Genomic DNA, 23,136 nt, shown 5'->3' with positions numbered 1-23,136 from the left:
TCTTCCCAACCCAGGTCTCCCACACTGCATTCTTTACCAGCTGAGCCACAAGGGAAGCCCTGTGTTCAGGACTTGTGCAGTGATTTTCTGACGCACCTTCCTAAGAACCAAGGCCTGGTAAACATGAAAATGCTTTGTCCCCAAAGGACTTGCCAGCCCTTCCTATGTTTCTTGGTGTCTTTCCCTGATTTCATATGGTTTGGTATACATTTCCTTTGAGAAAGTGACTGTACCACCAGAGAGGCCCATTTTAAGGAAGAGGCATGAGTGGATTCTGAAAATTTCCTGGGAAATCAGTGCTAGAAGGAACCTGAGAAATGATGTAGTCAGTCCCCTTCATCAATGAGGAGTTTCAGCTTATAAAGCAGCCTAAAAACTTGGGCTGTGTATCAAACTAATTTTAAAAATGGTAATGTTTGCTTTTGTAATGATGTATAGAATTATGCAATATAATTTGAATGACAGTAGGGAAAGAAGTAAAATAACTTGACCTCTGCAAAACTCCTTTCTGGAGTTTCACATTTTGGAGAAAATGATATATATAAAAGAAAGGGAGGAAAAATCAGAGGATTGGAAGAGGGGAAGAAGAGGATAGGCGGATGAGAGAAAGAGGAGAGAGTGACAAGAAAGCTCCCACACCAGCACCTTAGTCCTCACAGCACCTGCCTCCCCAGTATCCCAGTGCTTTGTCCTGGCCTCAGGGAATGGTTCCTGTTGACCACTGTGGAAGCTTTCAGCCCATAGGCAAAGATACACTGATGTTTCTCCCTGCATCTCCTTGGCATCGCTGGGTGACGTCTGATTGCTTTCCCCCAGGAAGCAAAAGCATTAAGCCCCCAGTTGTTATGAAATGAGAGCGGGTGGAAATCTGGTTGACGGGGGCTGAGGAAAGTGGTGTACGGAGCCTGGAAAGGGGAGAGGTCAAAGACCATGGCCAAGTGGGTGGCCTGGGAAGTAAGGCAGGACACTCCCATGCTCTCTTTGGAAAGTTCTCCAGCCCCTGCAGAGGGTCCCTGCACACAGAGTACTCGCATTAGAAGACAAAGCAGCTGTCATGCTCCAGACCAACCCCGTATTTATGGTGACCAACCCTGCCTGAGATTTACAAGCTCGGCCCTTAGGAGGGAAGCGCCTAAGAACACACACCAAACCCTGAAATGAAGTGGGTCCATCACTCCACACCTTATCACCTCTTCATCCATCAGAATGACATTTTTTATGGCCTTCTTCCCAGCCCAAGGTCAGCCAGAGGGCAGTTGGGCTTCTCTTGTTTTCCCTCATACTGAGAATGTTCGGTGACCTTGCTGCACTCTTTCCCACCACGCCTCTTGGAGGATTTTTTCCTGCCTACTCTTAGCTGCTGATTATTGATGTCCAGTCCTTGCTGTGAAGGTGGCGACCCATGCTGGGGGCTCTTGGACTGGTTTTAGTTCAACTGATTACAGTTTCCAATCAGATCTCCTTTCTCCCTTGAGGCTTTGTCAAAACCACCCTGCCAGAATACGTCTGGAGGAAGCACCCCCTCACATTACAGAAAGGGGCTTAAATGCAAAAGCTCATTATACTTCCTCTATAGAATTGTGACCTTGACCAGGTTCCCTGGAGTTGAGTTTCCTCCTGTTGGACAGCAACAACAACAGTACTAATCATTAGAAGAAGCACTAACATTTACGTTATTCTTATGCGTCCGGCACTATTAGCACCTATGTGTTTCATGTGAGTCAGATCTCTCAAGAACCCTGCCATGCAGGTAGGAGTATTATATACCCTTTTCACAGTTGATGAGACTGAGGCCTAGGGTGTTTAAAATGTCTCATCTGCCGTTTACTCAGCAGGACTTGGGGCCCAGGCAGCATGACTTTGGTTTAGAGGCCTCAGAGAGTTTGCGAAGCTGTTTCACTGGTTCCTTAATATAGTTCCAGAAAGGAAGCCCAATGAGAATGGTAATTCCCATTTTTCGAATAAGAAAACTGACTCTCAGAATTTAAAAGATGTCCAATGACAGCTGGCTGGGGCAGAATGGGACCTGGAACCTGTTCCTTTTTGCTAAATCTAGACCTCTTAGCTCTGAGGCCCTGCAGGGTGTAGCTCTTGGCCAGGTGATTCCTGAGGATCCTTCCAGAGCCTCATTCAAGACTATAAATTGAAAAGTGTGAAAGTGTTAGTCACTCAGTCATGTCCCACTCTTTGTGACCCCATGGACTGCAGCCCGCCAGGCTCCTCTGTCCGTGGGATTCTCCAGGCACGAATAACTGGAGTGGGTTGCCACTCCCTTCTCCACATGAATTGGAGAATCACCTCTCTTGGCCATTGGGACAAATGCTCCTTCCATTTTTTAAACAGTGATTAGAAAATAGGAAGGAAATTCTCAGTGAAATGAAACAAGTTGCTTTATGTAGAAAAATCTTGCTGATAACCTCCTTACCAACAACAACGAAAAAAACCCAAAGCATTCGTTTGGATATTTTGTTTTTTTTTTTAACAGAACTCTTTAAAGGAAGCCTAATATTTACTCAGGATTGCCCTATCTACAGAATATTAATTAGGAAATGATTAAAGGATATTGGATTGCCTTCCATTCATTGCCTCAATTATTTATGAGGAATGCATATTTATGGAAACGCTCATTTTGTCATCTTTGAATCTATTAGCTTTCATACTGAGTTGCATTTTGTCAGGTTGCCCCAAAATCCAGTGGCTAAATAGGACCTAAATCTATTAAATATTGACTCCAGCTCTGCCAGGCAGAAGCATTCCTCCGTTAATAATGCAAGTCTATTAAGCATCATTGATACTGTAAGTGCAACTACTTCTTGTTCGAGTGGCTAAGTTTACTCTCAGGCAAGGGAGCAGAAAGGGGTTTTCCAATTTGATGTCAGTGAGTTCCTTCTACCATGGGATTCTTGTGGAAGAAAAAAAAACTGACCAAATTAAAACTGGCCTGTGGGCTTCGTTTTTTATTTCCTGTAGCTAAAAGTGTATAAATGGAACTACACTAAATAAAACACAATAATTTGTTCTTGAAATTAGCAAGCACACGTTTCACCCATAAAACCGTTGCTCTGTGATGTGAGGCTGGGTTTCATTTCAGTGGTCTTGATTTATTGTTTGGTTTGTTTTATTTTGAGGAGGTGGGGATAAGACCACTGCAGGACAGATCTATTAAAATGGTTGACAAGAAGAGATTTGAGAAGGTTTATTAATCTTTAAAAATCTCAGTCAGTGAGTTGAAAATGTTTAAATGTTAGGAAGAATTATAAAAGAACTTAAAGATGTATATATGCAATTTAAACCAAAAATATTTGATGGTAGTTTGGAGATATCTTCTTGTCTCTATTTCACTCTTCTTTTTAAGGTCATTTTCTATGCCCTTACCTTTTATGTTTGAGGAAGATTGTTTTGCCATGCAGGTTGAAAACCTGGTGTATTAGGACACCTTGACTGGCTTTGAGAGAGCCTAGCTGCTGCCTGTATAAACAACCACCACCACCATCACCCCCGCCCCCCCAGACCCTGTTCTTCCCCTGCTCATCACACTGGTATGCATTCTCTGATAGGAGCCAGTGTAAACGGGGAAAAAAGGGAAGCATTTTGATTGGAAATGCAAACCAGGGGGCAATATGAAGAGAGGGGTTAGAATTGCAGCTACTTTCTTGGGCTGGTGTTAAGTTTCTATGGAAAGACAGGTAAAAAGGCAGAAACCATCAGAACAGCTCGAAAGTAACTTGGCAAATTGCTAGACACAAGCATCAGTTGCTTTGGATCGTAGATAATACTTAGTGTTACTCTGCCAAACAAATTATTCAGTTAGGATTCTGGGTTCCAGTGATGACCCGACTCAACTCAACTGGCTTTATGAATAGAAGAAAGAACAATAGAAAAGAAATTTTCATGTGACTGAAAATTTCAAGACCAGGCTGGTTTCAGCTGTAAGGTAGTCCCAGGGGCCCAAATGATGTCACCATCCTCCTCCTCTTCACTCTGTTCTTTCCCAGATGGTCTCATGATGAGGCTCTATGGAGTGGCAAGATGGCTGCTGACAGTGAGTCCAAGGGAAAAATGTTAGCCTCTCTCCCAGGATACCCAGCAAAAGCGCCATTGTATCTCATTGCCTCTGGTTGGGCCACCTGACCATCCTTGAACCCATCACCAGGTCTAGGGGAATGAATGCTCTCATTGGTCAGGCCTGAGTCGTAGACCCACATTTGGGACCAAGAGAAACAAAATCTACCCAAGTACACAAATTGAGAGAGAAGGATGAAGTGGTTTCGCAGAGGGAAAAAGGATGGTTGAAAAACCACATGGCAGGAACAGCAGAAAGCATGGTGTTCTCAAAGAAGCAGTTTAACAGAGAGACAGAGCAGGGACAACACCAGGTGGCAGCTGCTGTCATAAGTTGGGACACACAAGGCACTCCTTTAGGGACACCAAGAAATAACTGAGAAACACTTCAAGGGGGCTCTGTTTGCCAATTAACTGGATGGGACACTTGGGCCATTGTGACTTGAGTATAAAAATCATGGCTTGATTTTCCTTCCAAAGCGAGGCCTAGGGCATTTGATTACACTTGGAACTCTAGAGAAGGCAGATGTCACTTAAAACAGAGTTGTATGAGTGTATGCAATAAAATCCCCACAACACTCTATTTAAACTCTAGTTATGGTTTGTTTTAGTGCAGTTTTTAAATGGTTCATTCTGGTAGAAATACAAATCCATTTATAGGGCGATTTGGAGGAGCTGGAGACAAAGAAGTCTTTATCCAAGGCAGTTATTAAGTTGAAATTTTCCAAGGCAACCTCAGCAGCTCAGAGATATGATTGCATTTGTCTCTTGAAATGAATTTAGTCCTTTCGGTGTCTGTAACTGTGACTTTTCTTTCTCATTCCTCTTGTTGTATGTTTTAGTTTCCTGTCTTAGGCTTGCTAAGAGTTGGTAAATTTGTCTTTTTTGAGGAATCCACTTTGATTTTACTAGTCATATATATTTTATTATTTAAATTTCTAAAATTAATCAATTTCAGCTTTTTTCCCCTACAGTTCCTCTTCTAACTTCCTATTACTTTATTTCATGCTGGTTTTTTTTTTCTATTCCATTGAATTGCATGTTTAGTTTATTTATCTTCTTAATTAGTAAAGCTACATGTTTTCTTTGGAATACAGCTTTAGTCACTGTTCATTAATTTTTTATATCAAGTGTCACTTTATTGCCAATTTCTGGGTAATTTATCTTTCAATTTGATTTCTTCTTTGATTCAAGAATTTTTTAGAGTTATTTTAATTACCAGTTAATGAGTTTCATTGTTGTTAATACTGGTTTCTGGTTTTCCTTCATAATGATAAGTGAATATGACCAACATTTTGGAGGTTTACAGTTTTATTTCTGGCCAAGAACACTATCAGGTTTTTTGCGAATATGTATTAGACATAAGAGGAAAAAGTAATTCCTTGTAACATATATTATACTTGTGCAAATATATGTACATGTGCACACATATGCACAAAAACACTTATACGCATGTATACTAGACAGACGCAAGACAATCATACTGGATAGACTCTATAGATTGTTTTTCTAAACCTTTATATCCTTTTTTCGCCCTAAAACTTAGACGTTGAAATCTGAGAAAACCAAAATCCCTCACTATGATCATGATTTTGTCAAATTATATGGTTAAAAGGTTTTGTATGACACATTTTACTGTCTTCAACAATTCAAACTATTCCTCTCTACCTAATTTCATGTTTTTGGTCTTGCTGCTGCTGCTGCTGCTGTCACTTCAGTCGTGTCCGACTCTGTGTGACCCCACAGACGGCAGCCCACCAGGCTCCCCCGTCCCTGGGATTCTCCAGGCAAGAACACTGGAGTGGGTTGCCATTTCCTTCTCCAATGTGTGAAAGTGAAGTCGCTCAGTCATGTCTGACTCGTAGCGACCCCATGGACTGCAGCCTACCAGGCTTCTCCATCCATGGGATTTTCTAGGCAAGAGTACTGGAGTGGCTTGCCAGTGCCTTCTCCGGTTTTTGGTCTTAAGTTTTACTTTATCTGACAGTAATATCACCATTGTTTCATTTGGTCTGTATTTGTATTTAATGAATAGTTCCAGCTAGCCTTTATTTTCAAACTTTGTTTTTCATTTTGTTTAAGGGACATGCCTTACAAACCAACTAAATTTTTGGATTGTTGCTGGTTGGTTTGTTTTTTTAACCTAATCTGCAAATCTTTGCTAAATGGGCTTCCCTGGTGGCTTAGATGGTAAAGAATCTGCCTACAGTGCAGGAGAATCCTGGGTTGAATCCCTGGATCAGGAAGAAGGGAATGGCTGGAGTATGGAATGGCTACACACTCCAGTATTCTTGCCTGGAGAATCCCCATGGACAGAGGAGCCTGGTGGGCTACAGTCCATGGGGTTGCAAAGAGTCAAACACAACTGGGCAACTAACACTTTCAACAAAACCATTTGCATTAATTGTGACATCTGACATTTTTGCTCCGATCCCATCCATGTTATTTTAGATTTTCTCTCTTTTTAGTCTTGCTTATTGTTTCTTCTTTTTTTTTTTTTTTCTGGTTTCATATTTTTTGCATCCTTTTTCTGTTCTTTAATATGAAGGTCAATTGCATTTCTTATTTTCCTCCTAAATAACTTTATATATCCAGCAGTAATATTTAAACATACCTCTCTAAATTCAGTAATAAAAAAAAATTAAATAATAATTATACCCCTGCCCCTGCCCCCGAAGCACAAGATCTTTAGCATGTTTTTGCTTCCCTACTCTTTAGCCCTATGCCTACTCCTTACCCTACTTTTATGCTTGCATGCTCAGTCACTTTATTTGTATCTGACTCTTTGTGACTCTACGGACTGTAGCCCACCAGGCTCCTCTGTCCATGGGATCCTCAGGCAAGAATATTGGAGTGGATTGTCATTCCCTCCTCCAGGGGATATTCCTGGCCCAGGCATGGAATTCCCATCTCTTATGTCCCCTGCATTGGCAAGTGTGTTCTTTACCACTAGAGCCACATGAGAAGCCCACTCTACTTCTGGGTATTGTTTAATTAATATGGCATTTTATTTCCAACCAGTTATTAAATTTTTATTCCAGTTACCTCATTCTTTTCAAATATGTTTTATTAATACTTACATTATAATTTATGACTGCATTATTATGAGGGTATTTATAGAGGTCTTATGGTGCAGAGGATAAGTGTGCAGGCTCCAGAGTCAATCCATCTGAGTTCAAATCCTGGCTATATGACCTTGGGTAAGTTACCCACCCCTCAAATAAAAGTAATAGTAAAATTTGATTTTTCCCTACAATGTGAAGAAAGTAATAGTAAGTTATATATATATATATATATAACATACTTAGAAAAACACCTGAGACACAGTAAGCAGACAAGATTTTTTAGACAGTATTATTATTATCTAATTAGAGTTAGTTGGAAATGATTGCATTAGGCATTTGGTCACCCCTAATTCTTATATTCCATTAGCTTTTATCTTGAGATCTGTATTCTAATTTTATGTTTATTTGACATGCACAGTTTATTAAGTAATTCTTTTAGAAAAAATGCAAAAGTCTTTATATGTGTGGAAATGTCTTTTTTTTTTTTTTTTGCTTCCCAACGCCTTGGTCAGGTGGATAGTTTTGAAATTATCATCCTTTACTTACCAGACAGGAAAATCAATGACAGCCTCATTCTGTTCTCTGTGTAAGTGAATGGTTTTCTCTTTATCCTCTGATTTCAGAAACTTTACCCAGATATGTCTAGAGTCTTTGGTCTGTTTATTTTAAATCTGCCTGACTTTTAGTCAGCCTTTTTTGATAGGAAAATGCAAGTTGGGCTTCCCTGATGGCTCAGTGGTAAAGAATCCACCTGCCAGTGCAGGAGACACAGGTTTGGGCCCTGGTCTGGGAGGATCCCACATGCAGTGGAACAGCTAAGCCCATGTGCCACAACTACTGAGCCTGTGCTCTGGAGCTGGGGAATCGCAGCTACCGCAGCCCGTGCACCCAGGGGCCTGTGCTCCACAGCAGGAGAAGCTGCCGCAGTGAGAGACCTGCGCAGCACAGCTAGAGAGAGCCAGCACTCACCACAGTGAGAAGAGCCAGCAGAGCAACGAAGACCCAGCCCAGCCAAAAGTCAATCAATAAAAACCATTTAAAAGAAAAAAGAAAATGCAAGTTATTTTGTTTTAGGTCAGGAAAATTGTCTTCCGTAATGTTTTTGATTATTCTCTTCAACCTGGGCTTCTGTTATTTCATGTTAGGTTTCCTTCATCTGTCCTCCGTATCACTTATCCTTTCACTCATTGCCATTTCTTTGCATTTTTGCTATGTTGTGAGAGCATTTGTCTATTTAATTTTCTAAATCACTGGTTTAATATCCATCATGGTCCAGTCTGTTGCTCAGTTTCCTTGTTCTATTTTAATATTTAGAGGTTTTTCTTTTTTTTTTCCAGAAACTTTTAGGGGCTTGGGTTGTTTTAGCAACATCATTTTGTATCACTTTAGGAGTTTTCATTTTAGTTTACTATTTTGTTTCTATCATAGCTTATCTCTATCATTAAGTCATCCTTAGTATGTGCCACCTTTCTGGTTTTCCCTTGGTCTCCTATTTTGGAGGCTACTGATTTCATATGCATTCTTTCCTTGTTTATTTATATTAGCATATGTGTTGTTTTGGCCCCTGAGTAAGTCAGGCTACCAGCATCTCCTGACCATATACGTATGGTGGGTAAGATTGGCAGGTGACCAAAGGGAAAGCAGATTATTTTTCCCATCAGTTACCAACAGAATAGCACACTGAGTTCTGTCGTGGAGGCTGTGGGGACAGCTCTCAAGGACTTCATGGTTCTCCACAGGGACAGAGAGGTGCTGTCCCCAGCCACAGAAAGGAAGCTGTTCATTCCAAGATTGATGCGGGTCAGTGGGAAGGCCCAGGGCTGCACACAGCCAGCAGGTGGTGCAGTTCCTTTGCCTGTGCTAAGTGCATCCTTGGACTCAGCTGCCTGGCAGCCCTGGGAGAGGTAGTCTTTGTCCCAGAGCCCTTCGAAGGCAGCTCACACCTCCAGTGCCTTTCCCCACCAACGCCCTAGGGCTGAAAACATGGAAAGCTACCTCTCTTGGCCCCTCAACTGCACCTCTTCTCAGGAACCTTTCTCTTCCCAAACAAAACCTGCAGATTCCCTCCATGCTCAGCAGTAAACCTCCCTCAGGATGAAGGATGAGTCCCTAAAGCCAGGGGTCTTCTAGAGTTGTATTTGACCTTAAGTAACTCCTAAGACACAATTCAGTGCTAGAAAATCCTGTTGGGAAGGAAAAAATATTTTTAAGGAAAAGTAGGACATTATCTCTTTCTGATTCAGGGAGAGGGGTAGATTGAGATGTATAGATGTATACAACAAAGCTATGCAGTTTTTTTCTGTGATACCTGAAGAGGGAGGACTCAGAGGAGCAAAAGAAGCCAAACATCCTACCTCTATGCATTTTAAACTGAATGTGGCTGGTGCTGTTATTTGCCTGTTCAGTGGGCATCCCCACCTCCTTATTCCCAGTTAGCCATACTCCAGAGGAAGAGTTAGAATTAGCCTGAGTCAGTCATGGAAACTCCATCCCCCTTTGCCAGACTCACTCTCCAGCCTTCCTTGTGGCTAAAGAGGGTCATGATGAATTCTAGCCAAAGACACTTTAAGATACGTGTTTTGGAGGAGTTCTTTTCCTCCCTTTCCTTCTTCTTGGGATGATGGTTCAAAAGGTGATGCCAAAGATTGGTAGTCATTTTCTGATCAGAAAAACAACAACAGCAACAGGACAATCATGAAAAACCAACACATTTAAGAGGCTGAATTAACCTATGTTGGAAAAATCAGGTTGTTGATGATAGAAGTGAATCACTAACCATTATTAAGTATACTAAGTGATCATATAGATTACTTATGGCTTAGTCCACTATATTTGAGTATTCTATTATTTGTAATTTAAAGCATTTTTAACTGAAACATTGACATTTGGATTAATGTGTTAGAATTATGCAAAGGCAGATAATAACTATTATTTTGTTTTAAAACTAAAACCAATATATTATAGAGTATAACTCAAAACTCCTGTGAATTTTTAAAATAAAATTTCATTAAGTCCTTGCAAGAATTCCAGAGCAATTCATATATAGGGAAAGCAGGACTTAGAAAAGTTATGTAATTGGCAGATTTTAGTCTGCTGAGCCTGCATCTTAATGCAATACTATGCCCTCTTCTAAAAGGCAATTTAATGCCACTCCTACCTATCAAACATATTTTAACACAGTGGTCTGGCTTTTTTAACCAGTGTACCTATTGATGGTGACATATTTAAACTTTTTTTAACCTTTTTTAAAATGACTTCCTACATCTTTGAAATTGTATTGGCAAGATTAAACCAATCAATTATTAATAGAATGGCATGACATTTCTTTATTATCAACCACTGGGGTATTTATTAAATAGTAACATGCATACTTTCCTTGTATTAGATTCTTAAAATATCAAATGAAACACAATTCTTATGGTCCTTGAGCCATAGGTTAAATGAAAAAAAAAATCAAATGTGTTGTGGGGCATGTCACAGATAATTTGGACATAGTGGAGTAGTTTTCTTCATAAGACAGTGCATATAGTCTCTGACATTTTTTCTATATTGACAAAAAATAATTCCAATTTTCACACTGTCATGGTACAAATAGAAGTGTGACTTACGTCTCACAATTTGCATAGCTGATTTCATGTCCTTTTAGCCATTCCATCATGTGCCTGACAGTTACAAAATTGTTTTTCTTTGGGACATCATTGGTTTATGTTGCAAGGAGTTTCCAAATTAAGCCATGGGTTTATTATATGACACAAAGGGAACTTGATCCCATGTGTATGAAAATCAGGTTTCTTGTGGATTTTCTGGGCCAAGGTACTCAGGTGCCCAGTTGTGAATGATGGATAGACTCAGCACTCCTAAAGCCTGGGGTTAACCATCTCAGAATCCTATTCTCCTGTGTTCAGTCCCAAATATCTTTTCTTTAATTAAAAAAATATATATATTTATGTATTTATTATTCTTGGCTGCACTGGGTCTTTGCTTTTGTGCTTTCTCTACTGCTACTTTTTGTTGCAGTATGTGGGCTTCTCATTGCAGTGGCTTCTCTTGTTGCAAAGCAGGGGCTTCAGTAGTTGTGACTTGCAGGCTCTAGAGTGTGGGCTCATTACTTGAGCTGAGGGGCAACGAGCTTGGTTACCCCATAGCATGTGAGATCTTAGTTCTCAGACCAGGGACTGAACTCATATCTGCTTCACTGGCAGATGAATTCTTAACCACTGCACAACCAGGGAAGCCCCTTGAATGTGCTTTTAACTAGAACTCTATAAATCTGCAAATGGTGCCTGATGAAAAGCCAAGTTTTGGAGAGCTTAAAGGCCTTTACTTTCTAACACGGGGGTAATAAAGGAAACTTGAGAAGGAGGAACAAGATGGCGGAGGAATAGGATGGCGAGACCACTCTCTCCTCCACAAATTCATCAAAAGAACATTTGAATGCGAGTAAAGTCCACAAAACAACTTCTGAATGCTGGCAGAGGACGTCAGGCACCGAGAAAAGCAGCCCATTGTCTTCGAAAGGAGGTAGGAAAAAACATAAAAGATAAAAAGCGAGACAAAAGAAGTAAGGACGGAGCTCTGTCCCGGGAAGGGAGGCTTTAAAAAGAGAGAAGTTTCCAAACACCAGGAAACATTCTCACTGGCGAATCTGTGGCGAGCCTTGGAAGCTCAGAGGGCCACATAACCCTCTTTTTTTTTTTAAGATTTTTTTAAAACCCACAGATTACCCGCCAAACGGTAACTCCCAGCGGAGAAGCAGCGCAGACGCCTGCATACGCCATTAGCAAGCGGGGGCTGGGCAGGGAGGAGCCGGCTGAACTGCTTAGAGAGAGGACCGGGCTTGAATGCCGCGAGAACAATTTGAGAGAACTGGGGAGAGCAAAGCAGACTGTGGGATAGCTTCCCCACGAAAAGGCGGAAAGCTCTAACCTATGACTCGGCCAGCCCTGCTCACAGAATAAAGGACTGAGCAGAGTGAGCCGGCTGCGGCTGGCCCATCCCCCATTCCCCGCGGAGACAGGCAGGGAGCGCAGCCAGAGCCGGAGCGGGCAACCGCGGCCCCAGAAAGGCATCTGATACAAACTGCAGACAGGCTTGTTGCTAATCAGGACTTCTTGGGCTCGGGCCGGTCGATATCCCCCTGAGAAGGTGCGCCGGTCGTACACCCAGAAAACTGAGTGGCGGGGACTGGGGAGGCGATAAGTCGCAGAGACCGCGCTCGCCAAACACCTGGTCCCCTGAGCTGCTCGGACCGGGGAAGGCACAAAACGCAGGCCCAACCAAGTCTGCGCCTTTGTGGAGTACCTGAGAACCTGAACTTGAGCCGCTCAGACCTGGGAAGTGCATACAACCTGGTGCCGGCCTCGGACAGTTCCCGGCAGAGCAACCTAGAGCCTGTGCAGTATAGACTGGGACAGCATACGTGCTGTGAGCGGGGGCAAACCCAGTGTGGCCGAGACGCTGCGAGCACTCCCCACAGAGGCCAGAGATATTCGACTGCAGCGTTCCTCCCTTCCCAGAACAGGACTGAACAACTGAGCCTTAAAAAGTGTCCACCCACCCCCTAGTATCAGGGCGGAAATTAGACACTGAAGAGACCAGCAGACAGAAGCTAAAACAGACGGAACCACCTTGGAAATGACAGATAGAGACGTCTAGAGACTACTCCAAGAATAAGACCAAAAACCAGAGGCAAGAGGCTTAAGCCCGAATCCTGAGAACACCAGAGAACTCCTGACTCCAGGGAACACTAATCGATAGGAGCTCATCAAACGTCTCCATACCTACGCTAAACCCAAGGGTCAACAAGTTCCAGAGCAAGACATACCACGCAAATTCTCCAGTAACACAGGAAACTAGCCCTGAGCTTCAATATACAGGCTGCCCAAAGTCACTCCAAACCCACTGACATCTCATAACTCAATACTGGACACTTCATTGCACTCCAGAGAGAACAAATCCAGCTCCACCCACCAGAACACCGACACAGGCTTCCATAACCAGGGAACCTTGACAAGTCACCTGTCCAACCCCACACACAGCAAGGAAACTACATAATAAAGAGAACTCCACAAACGGCCAGAAGAGGGAAAGGCCACCCCAAGCAAAGCATTATAAGCAAGATGAAGAAGCAGAGAAATACCCAGCAAGTAAAGGAACAAGATAAATGCCCACCAACACAAACAAAAGAGGAAGATATAGGGAATCTACATGAAAAAGAATTTCGAATTTTGGTGGTGAAAATGATTCAAAATCTTGAAAGCAAAATGGAGTTACAGATAAATAACCTGGAGAAAAGGATTGAGAAGATGGAAGAAAGGTTTAATAAGGACTTAGAGGAAATAAAAAAGAGTCAATATACAAAGAATAATACAATAGATGAGATCAGAAACACTCTGGAGGGAACAAACAGTAGAATAACAGAGGCAGAAGACAGGATAAGCGAGCTAGAAGATAGAATTGTAGAAATAAATGAAACAGAGAGGAAAAAAGAAAAACAAATTAAAAGAAATGAGAACAATATTAGAGACCTCTGGGACAATGTTAAACGCTCCAACATTCGAATCATAGGAATCCCAGAAGAAGAAGACAAAAAGAAAGACCATGAAAGAATACTTGAGGAGATAATAGTTGAAAACTTCCCTAAAATAGGGAAAGAAATAATCACCCAAGTCCAAGAAACCCAGAGAGTCCCCAACAGGATAAACCCAAGGCGAAATACTCCTAGACACATATTAATCAAATTAACAAGATCAAACACAAAGAACAAATATTAAAAGCAGCAAGGGAAAAACAGCAAATAACACACAAGGGGATTCCCATAAGGATAACAGCTGATCTTTCAACAGAAACTCTTCAGGCCAGGAGGGAATGGCAAGACATACTTAAAGTGATGAAAGAAAATAACCTACAGCCCAGACTACTGTACCCAGCAAGGATCTCATTCAAATATGAAGGAGAAATCAAAAACTTTACAGACAGGCAAAAGCTGAGAGAATTCAGCATTACCAAACCAGCTCTCCAACAAATGCTAAAGGATCTTTTCTAGACAGGAAACACAGAAAGGGTGTATAAACTCGAACCCAAAGCAATAAAGAAAATGGCTACGGGATCGTACTTATCAATAATTACCTTAAACGTAAATGGGTTGAATGCCCCAACCAAAAGACAAAGGCTGGCTGAATGGATACAAAAACAAGACCCCCATATATGTTGTCTGCAAGAGACCCACCTCAAAACGAGGGACACATACAGACTGAAAGTGAAGGGCTGGAAAAAGATATTCCATGCAAATAGAGACCAAAAGAAAGCAGGAGTAGCAATACTCATATCAGATAAAATAGACTTTAAAACAAAGGCTGTGAAAAGAGACAAAGAAGGAAACTACATAATGATCAAAGGATCAATCCAAGATGAAGATATAACAATTATAAATATTTATGCACCCAACATAGGAGCGCTGCAATATGTAAGACAATTACTAACAAGTATGAAAGGGGAAATTAACAATAATGCAATAATAGTGGGAGATTTTAATACCCCACTTACATCTATGGATAGATCAACTAAACAGAAAATTAACAAGGAAACACAATCTTTAAATGATACAATAGACCAGTTGGACCTAATTGATATCTATAGGACATTTCACCCCAAAACAATGAATTTCACCTTTTTCTCAAGTGCACATGGAACCTTCTCCAGGATAGATCACATCCTGGGCCATAAATCTAGCCTTGGTAAATTCAAAAAAGTTGAAATCATTCCATGCATCTTTTCTGACCACAATACAGTAAAATTAGATCTCAATTACGGGAGAAAAACTATTAAACATGCCAACATATGGAGGCTGAACAACACGCTGCTGAACAACGAACAAATCATAGAAGAAATCAAAAGAGAAATCAAAATATGCATAGAAATGAATGAAAATGAAAACACAACAACCCAAAACCTCTGGGACACTGTAAAAGCAGTGCTAAGGGGGAAGTTCATAGCAATACAGGCACACCTCAAGAAACAAGAAAAAAGTCAACTAAATAACCTAACTCTACATCTAAAGCAACTAGAAAAGGAAGAAATGAAGAACCCCAGGGTCAGTAGAAGGAAAGAAATTGTAAAAATTAGGGCAGAGATAAATGCAAAAGAAACAAAAGAGACTATAGCAAAAATCAACAAAGCCAAAAGCTGGTTCTTTGAGAAGGTAAATAAAATTGACAAACCACTAGCCAGACTTATCAAGAAACAAAGGGAAAAGAACCAAATCAATAAAATTAGAAATGAAAATGGAGAGATCACAACTGACAACACAGAAATACAAAAGATTATTAGAGAATACTATCAGCAATTATATGGCAATAAAATGAATAACCTGGAAGAAATGGACAAATTCCTAGAAAAATACAACTTTCCAAAACTGAACCAGGAAGAAATAGAAAATCTGAACAGACCCATCACAAGCACGGAAATTGAAACTGTAATCAAAAATCTCCCAGCAAACAAAAGCCCAGGTCCAGACGGCTTCACAGCTGAATTCTACCAAAAATTTAGAGAAGAGCTAACACCTATTCTACTCAAACTCTTCCAGAAAATTGCTGAGGAAGGGAAACTTCCAAACTCATTCTATGAGGCCACCATCACCCTAATCCCAAAACCTGGTAAAGACCCCATAAAAAAAGAAAACTACAGGCCAATATCACTGATGAACATAGATGCAAAAATCCTTAACAAAATTCTAGCAATCAGAATCCAACAGCATATTAAGAAGATCATACATCATGACCAAGTGGGCTTTATCCCAGGAATGCAAGGATTCTTCAATATCCACAAATCAGTCAACGTAATACACCACATTAACAAACTGAAAAATAAAAATCATATGATTATTTCAATAGATGCAGAGAAAGCCTTCGACAAAATTCAACATCCATTTATGATAAAAACCCTCCAGAAAGTGGGAATAGAAGGGACATACCTCAACATAATAAAAGCTATATATGACAAACCCACAGCAAACATTATCCTCAATGGTGAAAAACTGAAATCATTTCCCCTAAAGTCAGGAACAAGAAAAGGGTGCCCACTCTCACCACTACTATTCAACATAGTTCTGGAAGTTTTGGCTACAGCAATCAGAGCAGAAAAAGACATAAAAGGAATACAAATTGGAAAAGAAGAAGTAAAACTTTCACTGTTCGCTGATGACATGATCCTCTACACAGAAAACCCTAGAGACTCTACCAGAAAACTACTAGAGCTAATCAATGATTACAGTAACGTTGCAGGATATAAAATCAACACACAGAAATCCCTTGCATTCCTATACACTAATAATGAGAAAATAGAAAGAGAAATTAAGGAAACTATTCCATTCACTGTTGCAATGAAAAGAATTAAATACTTAGGAATATATCTACCTAAGGAAACAAAAGACTTGTACATAGAAAACTATAAAACACTACTGAAAGCAATCAAAGAGGACACTAATAGATGGAGAAATATACCATGTTCATGGATTGGAAGAATAAATATTGTAAAAATGAGTATACTACCCAAAGTAATTTATACATTCAATGCAATCCCTATCAAGCTACCAAAGATATTTTTCACAGAACTAGAACAAATAATCTCACAATTTCTATGGAAATACAAAAAACCTCGAATAGCCAAAGCAATCTTGAGGAAGAAAAATGGAACTGGGGGTATTAACCTGCCGGACTTCAGGCTCTACTACAAAGCCACAGTCATCAAGACAGTATGGTACTGGCATAAAGACAGAAATATAGATCAATGGAACAAAATAGAAAGCCCAGAGATAAATCCACGCGTCTATGGACACCTCATCTTTGACAAAGGAGGCAAGAATATAAAATGGAGAAAAGACAGTCTCTTTAACAAATGGTGCTGGGAAAACTGGTCAGCCACTTGTAAAAAAATGAAACTAGAACACTTCCTAACACCATACACTAAAATAAACTCAAAATGGATTAGAGAGCTAAATGTAAGACCAGAAACTATAAAACTCCTAGAGGAGAACGTAGGCAAAACACTCTCTGACATAAATCACAGCAGGATCCTCCATGACCCACCTCCCAGAATATTGGAAATAAAAGCAAAAATAAACAAATGGGACCTAATTAAAATCAAAAGCTTCTGCACAGCAAAGGAAACTATAAGTAAGGTGAAAAGACAGCCTTCAGAATGGGAGAAAATAATAGCAAATGAAGCAACTGATAAAGGATTAATCTCCAAATTATACAAGCAGCTCCTGCAGCTCAATTCCAGAAAAATAAATGACCCAATCAAAAAATGGGCCAAAGAACTCAACAGACATTTCTCCAAAGAAGACATAAAGATGGCTAACAAACACATGAAAAAATGCTCAACATCCCTCATAATCAGAGAGATGCAAATCAAAACCACAATGAGATACCATTTCACACCAGTCAGAATGGCTGCTATCCAAAAGTCTACATGCAATAAATGCTGGAGAGGATGTGGAGAGAAAGGAACCCTCTTACACTGTTGGTGGGAATGCAAACTAGTACAGCCACTATGGAGAACAGTGTGGAGATTCCTCAAAAAATTGGAAATAGAGCTGCCATATGATCCAGCAATCGCACTCCTGGGCATACACACCGAGGAAACCAGAATTGAAAGAGACACCTGTACTCCAATGTTCATTGAAGCACTGTTTATAATAGCCAGGACATGGAAGCAACCTAGATGTCCATCTGCAGACGAATGGATAAGAAAGCTTTGGTACATATACACAATGGAGTATTATTCAGCCATTAAAAAGAATACATTTGAATCAGTTCTAATGAGGTGGATGAAACTGGAGCCTATTATACAGAGTGAAGTAAGCCAGAAAGAAAAACACCAATACAGTATACTAACACATATATATGGAATTTAGAAAGATGCAAATGATAACCCTGTATACGAGACAGCAAAAGAGACACAGATGTATAGAACAGTCTTTGGGACTCTATGGGAGAGGGTGAGGGTGGGATGATTTGGGAGAATGGCATTGAAACACGTATGTTGTCATATGTGAAACGAATCACTAGTTCAGGGTCAATGCATGTTATAGGATCTCGGGGCTGGCATGCGGGGATGACCCAGAGGGAGGATAAAGGGAGAAGGGAGGTGGGAGGGGGGTTCAGGAGGGGGAACTTATGTAAACCCGGGGCAAATACATATCAAAAGAAAAAGAAAAAAAAAATAATAAAGGAAACTTGAATGGCTCTGGCTTAAGGCAAGTCTCTCTACCTTGGTCACCTGCTTCACTGTGAGTACCTTGTTACAGCACTGTGACCTGCATTCTCCTATCCCTCTTCTCAGAGGTGCTTTTCTGCCTATAGCTCTCAATAAAAGGCAGCTGTATTTTATATCATATGACTTGTCTGAGACACAGCTGATCAGAACAGAGGTGGGCACTGTCCCAAGGAAGCCAAGGCAAAGCTTTCCAAAGACACAAGACATAGCCTGTCCCCCAAAAGATGAGCTGAGCCAACCAAGACCTCTGTTTCAGTTGATAGGAGGGAAGGAAGTATCATTGATGGAGGCAAAGTAGAAAGGATATCACATGATAGAGAAGAACTGGACAAGATCCTGGGGAAACAAATTCTGAGTGAGATGGGGAAGCCAATACCAAGGAAGCAGGAGCTATGAGGCAGAGGAAAGGTGTGATACCCAGGGTAAAAGCTGATGATTGAAAGGATAGACGAGAAAGCTGCGTGGGGAGAAATAGAGGAGGAAGGAGGGAGGGGCAGAGAAAGACTCATTCCTAAAACTGTGTAAGGCTAACACTTTTCAATTCCTGTACATGATCCTGTATATCTTTATATTAAACCCTCATTTCCCTAAGAGTTGGTCTCTGCCCTCCAATCCAGATCTGAATCACACAACAGGCAAATGAGGAGTGGAGGGTGCTAAGCCTAGACACATCATAATGATGAATCCAGACGAATACAAACCCCAGGACCTGTCTCTGTGTCCTTTCCTCTGTGATCCAGGCTCCATGGCCCAGTCTGCCCTAGAAGATGCTAGAATCTCAGCCCTGGAAAGGTCTGGCGTGCCAAATGGCTCACACTCTGAGGACACATTCAGAGGCAGAGACCTTGAAAAATTCTCTGCAATAGATCTCAACAGCCCAGATACTGAAGTTGGCCCCACTTGGGGTGACCTTGGCTGTGGTCACACTGTTATCATTAAGAACAAACTGTCCTGAGGAAGGGCACATCCTGTGACCTTAAATGAAGAGTCTAATTCAAAAAAGCAGACTCTTTGGGTTTTCAGGTCTTTAAGGAGAAACTTACAGTTTGCTTGGTGGGGAATCATCTTCTGAATTGCCTGTGACCTAATTCTGTGAACAAAACCCCAGAGACCAGCCACTGTTTGTAGCTGAGGGAGGTATCTGTTCACTTATATATAGCCCATCGTGCTTGTAACCAAATGCTTTGACAAGTGGGAAAGGACAGGTGAAATTATCTAAATGGCTCAGGCTATTTATCTATCTATTGAGAGTGCTGTTTCCTGGAAAGAAGCCGTGAGTTAAGAAAACAGTTTTAACTTGTTCTCTCAACTTCCTGGCTGTTCTGATACTCAAACCACATTTCAATATTTCTGGGTTTCATCTGACAAAGTAGAAATGTGTGCGGAGGGGAGGAAGGGAAAGGATGTAGTGAAGACAAAACCATGAAACTGGAAGAATTTCAAGGGTTCAGAGGCTGCAGTCTGTGTTCACTAGCAGGGCTGCCTCAAAACGGGGGGTGAATGTGCCTCTTGTTTCAAATTTGCAATGAGGGCATTATATATATATATATACACACCACTCCTTTTTCCTTATCTGTCTCAAGTCATCAAAGGCTAAGAAGAGGTGATCTTACTTGGTGTCTGTGTAACAGGGTACCAGGTGCTTGCCCGTCTTTCAAATCTCTCATCCTTCGTGGTCTAAAATTTTTTAGACTAAAAGTCATTTGTTTGGATTACACATCTCCAAGCATCATGTTTTGATCTTTATATAAATGTATCGAATAACTTTTTCCCAAGGGCAGTAGAGAATTACTAGTGAAGTTGAGATTACTGGGCATCTATGTGATCTGTGGAGAAAAACGAAACACAGTTCTAATATTTCTGCAGCACCTGAAATCTGTGGTTTGCAAAATGCTTCATATATAATCTCATTTCATTTCTACAACTCAAAAGATAGGTAAGATAGATGTTCCTATTTTTCCCAAGTCTCAGATGAGAACATTGAGGCTTTAGGAGAGTCTATGAGTTTTTCAAAGTGTGTATGTGAGAAGCTGAGGCTAGATAAGACTCAACTGAGTGTTTTTACTTTTTCCAATCTAGGCAGACTCTCCAGGGAAGTGAAGAGACTCACTTCCCAGACTGTCCTGGGTCAGCCTTTTAGCCAGTGGCCAGCATCCTGGGGGGGTTAAGTATATTAGCAGGCAGTGGGCCTTCCTATCCCATAGGCAGTTCTTCTCCATGAAGAGAGCATCCAGGAGCCCATGGCACCCCCAGGTGAGTGGCAGCTTGGCTAGCCCTAATGAGAGGTGCTGTGAACTGTCTCTGTCCCCAGGACAGAAAGCTTTACAGGAAATTACCACCCCTCTTTTCTGCCTTCTCATTTTCTACTTCAATCTCACCCAAAGTGTACCGCTGACTTAGTCACCACCTTAGTATGTTATCTATTGGTGCATAAGAAGTTAAGAACAAAACTTAGCAGTTTAAAGCAATAAGCATCAATTATCTTCCTTCTGTGGGTCAGAAATTTAGGAGCAACTTGTCTTGGTAGTTCTGGCTCAAGGTCTTTTAGAGGCCACAGCATCTGAAGGTTTGAAGGGGGCTAGAGGATTCACTTCCAGAATGAAAAGGTTCACTCTCGTGACTGTTGGCAGGAGGCGCCACTTCCTTACCACATGGAACCTCCATGGGGCTGCTTGAGCATCCTTACAACATGGCAGCTGGCTCCCTCTGGAGCAGGGGATCTGAGAGAAAGAGCACAGAGGAAGTCATGGTGCCTTTTATGTCCTAATCTTGGAAGTCACACCATCACTTCTGCCATGTTCCATTTGTTAGGCTTTAGCTGCTGAGTACAGCTTACACTTATGGGGCGGAATCAGGCTATTTACAATGTAAATCAATGAAATTACAATACAAACTGCATCTAGGGCACTAACAACCATAACTAAAATTTATTGAGCACTTACTGTAACCCCATCATTATCAGAAGGGCTCTATGTGTATTAAGTCATCTCATGCTCACAGCAACTCCCTGGGGTAGGGGCTGATTTGACCCCCATTGACTTAGGAATGCAGTTAGTAATTGGTGGGGCTGAGATGAAAGGAATACAAATGAAAAGCAGAGGAAGCCCAAAGAGGAAGAACCTCCTTTTGCCTTGGTGGTGGTGGTGAGAGTTGTAAAAGACATCCTGAAAGAGGAGATATTTGAGTTGGGCCGTAAAGCATGAGTGGTGGTTGGTTTTTTAGGCTCTAAGTTGTGTCAGACTCTTCTGTGACCCCATGACTATAGCCTTCCAGGCTTTTCTGTCCATGCAATTTTCCAGCCAAAAATATTGAAGTGAGTTGCCTTTAATTCTCCACGGGATCTTCCTAATGCAGGGATCAAACCCACATGTCCTGCATTGGTAGGCAGAATCTTTACCATCTAAGCCACCTGGGAAACCATAAAGCATAAATAGGAGGTCATTAAGAAGACAAGGTAGATGATATAGAAGAACAGAGTCTGGGTAGTGAATTGTGAACACCAAGGCTAGGGTGTGGAGAGCTGCTGGAATTTTTCAACAGTCTTTTCATATGTTCTGGTGGATGTGAACCATTTTTTTAATAGTATTCACCTCTGAATTTTACACAGGTCATGCATAAAGTCTGGTCCACACCCAAACAAAAATTCCTACACCAAAAATATCCTTAAGGGTAGAGTTCTGGGTGTGTAAGCAAGAGAAAAATGTCTCTGTCTTGCCTGTATCTAGTTAACATGGTGCTCAGGGCAGGCAGGGGACGAAGTTGCCTCTTAAATTCATTGTCTACATGGTCTAGTTTGCTCTTCTTTGATACATTTCACAGACAGTGACCACAGCCAGCTGTGACCTGGCCGGCCATCCCACTGGTATGTCTAGCCGGTTACTCAGTGGTTAAACCTCATGTATTTTATTAGGAGTGAATGGGAAGTACATCTTAATGACAAGAACCATCTTTCTACGTGAAGACACTCCATAATGAAGCACATTATTGCCATATTAAACTCCTGTCTAGCCTAAGTAAGACTGTAGTTAGTTCAACATTTTGGTTAACAAAGGATTCCTACACAGATCATTCTTTCGTTACTGATTTTCAAAGAATTAGAATACAGTAAGATACTACTTTTTTCTAAAGTAACTCTGCATGATTTAATATTTCTATAAAGACTCAAGGCACTGCAGGTATTAAGGGTTCTTGGAAAGGTTGGGGGCGGGAGGAGAAGGGGACAGCGGAGAATGAGATGGCTGGATGGTATCACTGACTCTGTGGACATGAGTTTGAGTGAACTCCGGGAGTTGGTGATGGACAGGGAGGCCTGACGTGCTGTGATTCATGGGGTCGCGGAGAGTCGGACACGACTGAGCGACTGAACTGAACTGAACTGAAAGTCCTCATTAGGATGGCAAGGTTAGGTAGATGAAATTGAGAAGGAAAAAGAGGGAAAAGAACATTTTTCCTGTGGAAACCACCAGCCTAGCTCTGAACTTTGAATGTAGAGGTTAGCTTAGGAAATCATGCACCTTCTAGGTTGTTCTGGGAATGAGCAGACTTTCAAAGAGGAACACAAGGCCATGCCGGAAGAAAGATGCCACCACAGATAGAGTTTTGGAACTTTCTGACCCATGAGTAGAAAGACATTTGTTGAAAACTTCCCTGCTAATCAAAACCGGCTTTGGAGGTGGGTCAGAGTGTGATTTCTAGAACCATTGCTTCCTAAGGGCACTAGAACATTGCTGGG

Source organism: Moschus berezovskii, chromosome 7, assembly GCF_049115385.1.
Source record: "Moschus berezovskii isolate FMDL1 chromosome 7, NW_MosBer_1.0, whole genome shotgun sequence".
Classification (NCBI taxonomy): Eukaryota; Metazoa; Chordata; class Mammalia; order Artiodactyla; family Moschidae; genus Moschus; species Moschus berezovskii.
The sequence above is the reverse complement of the archived record's forward strand: the minus strand, read 5'-3'. Positions refer to the sequence as shown.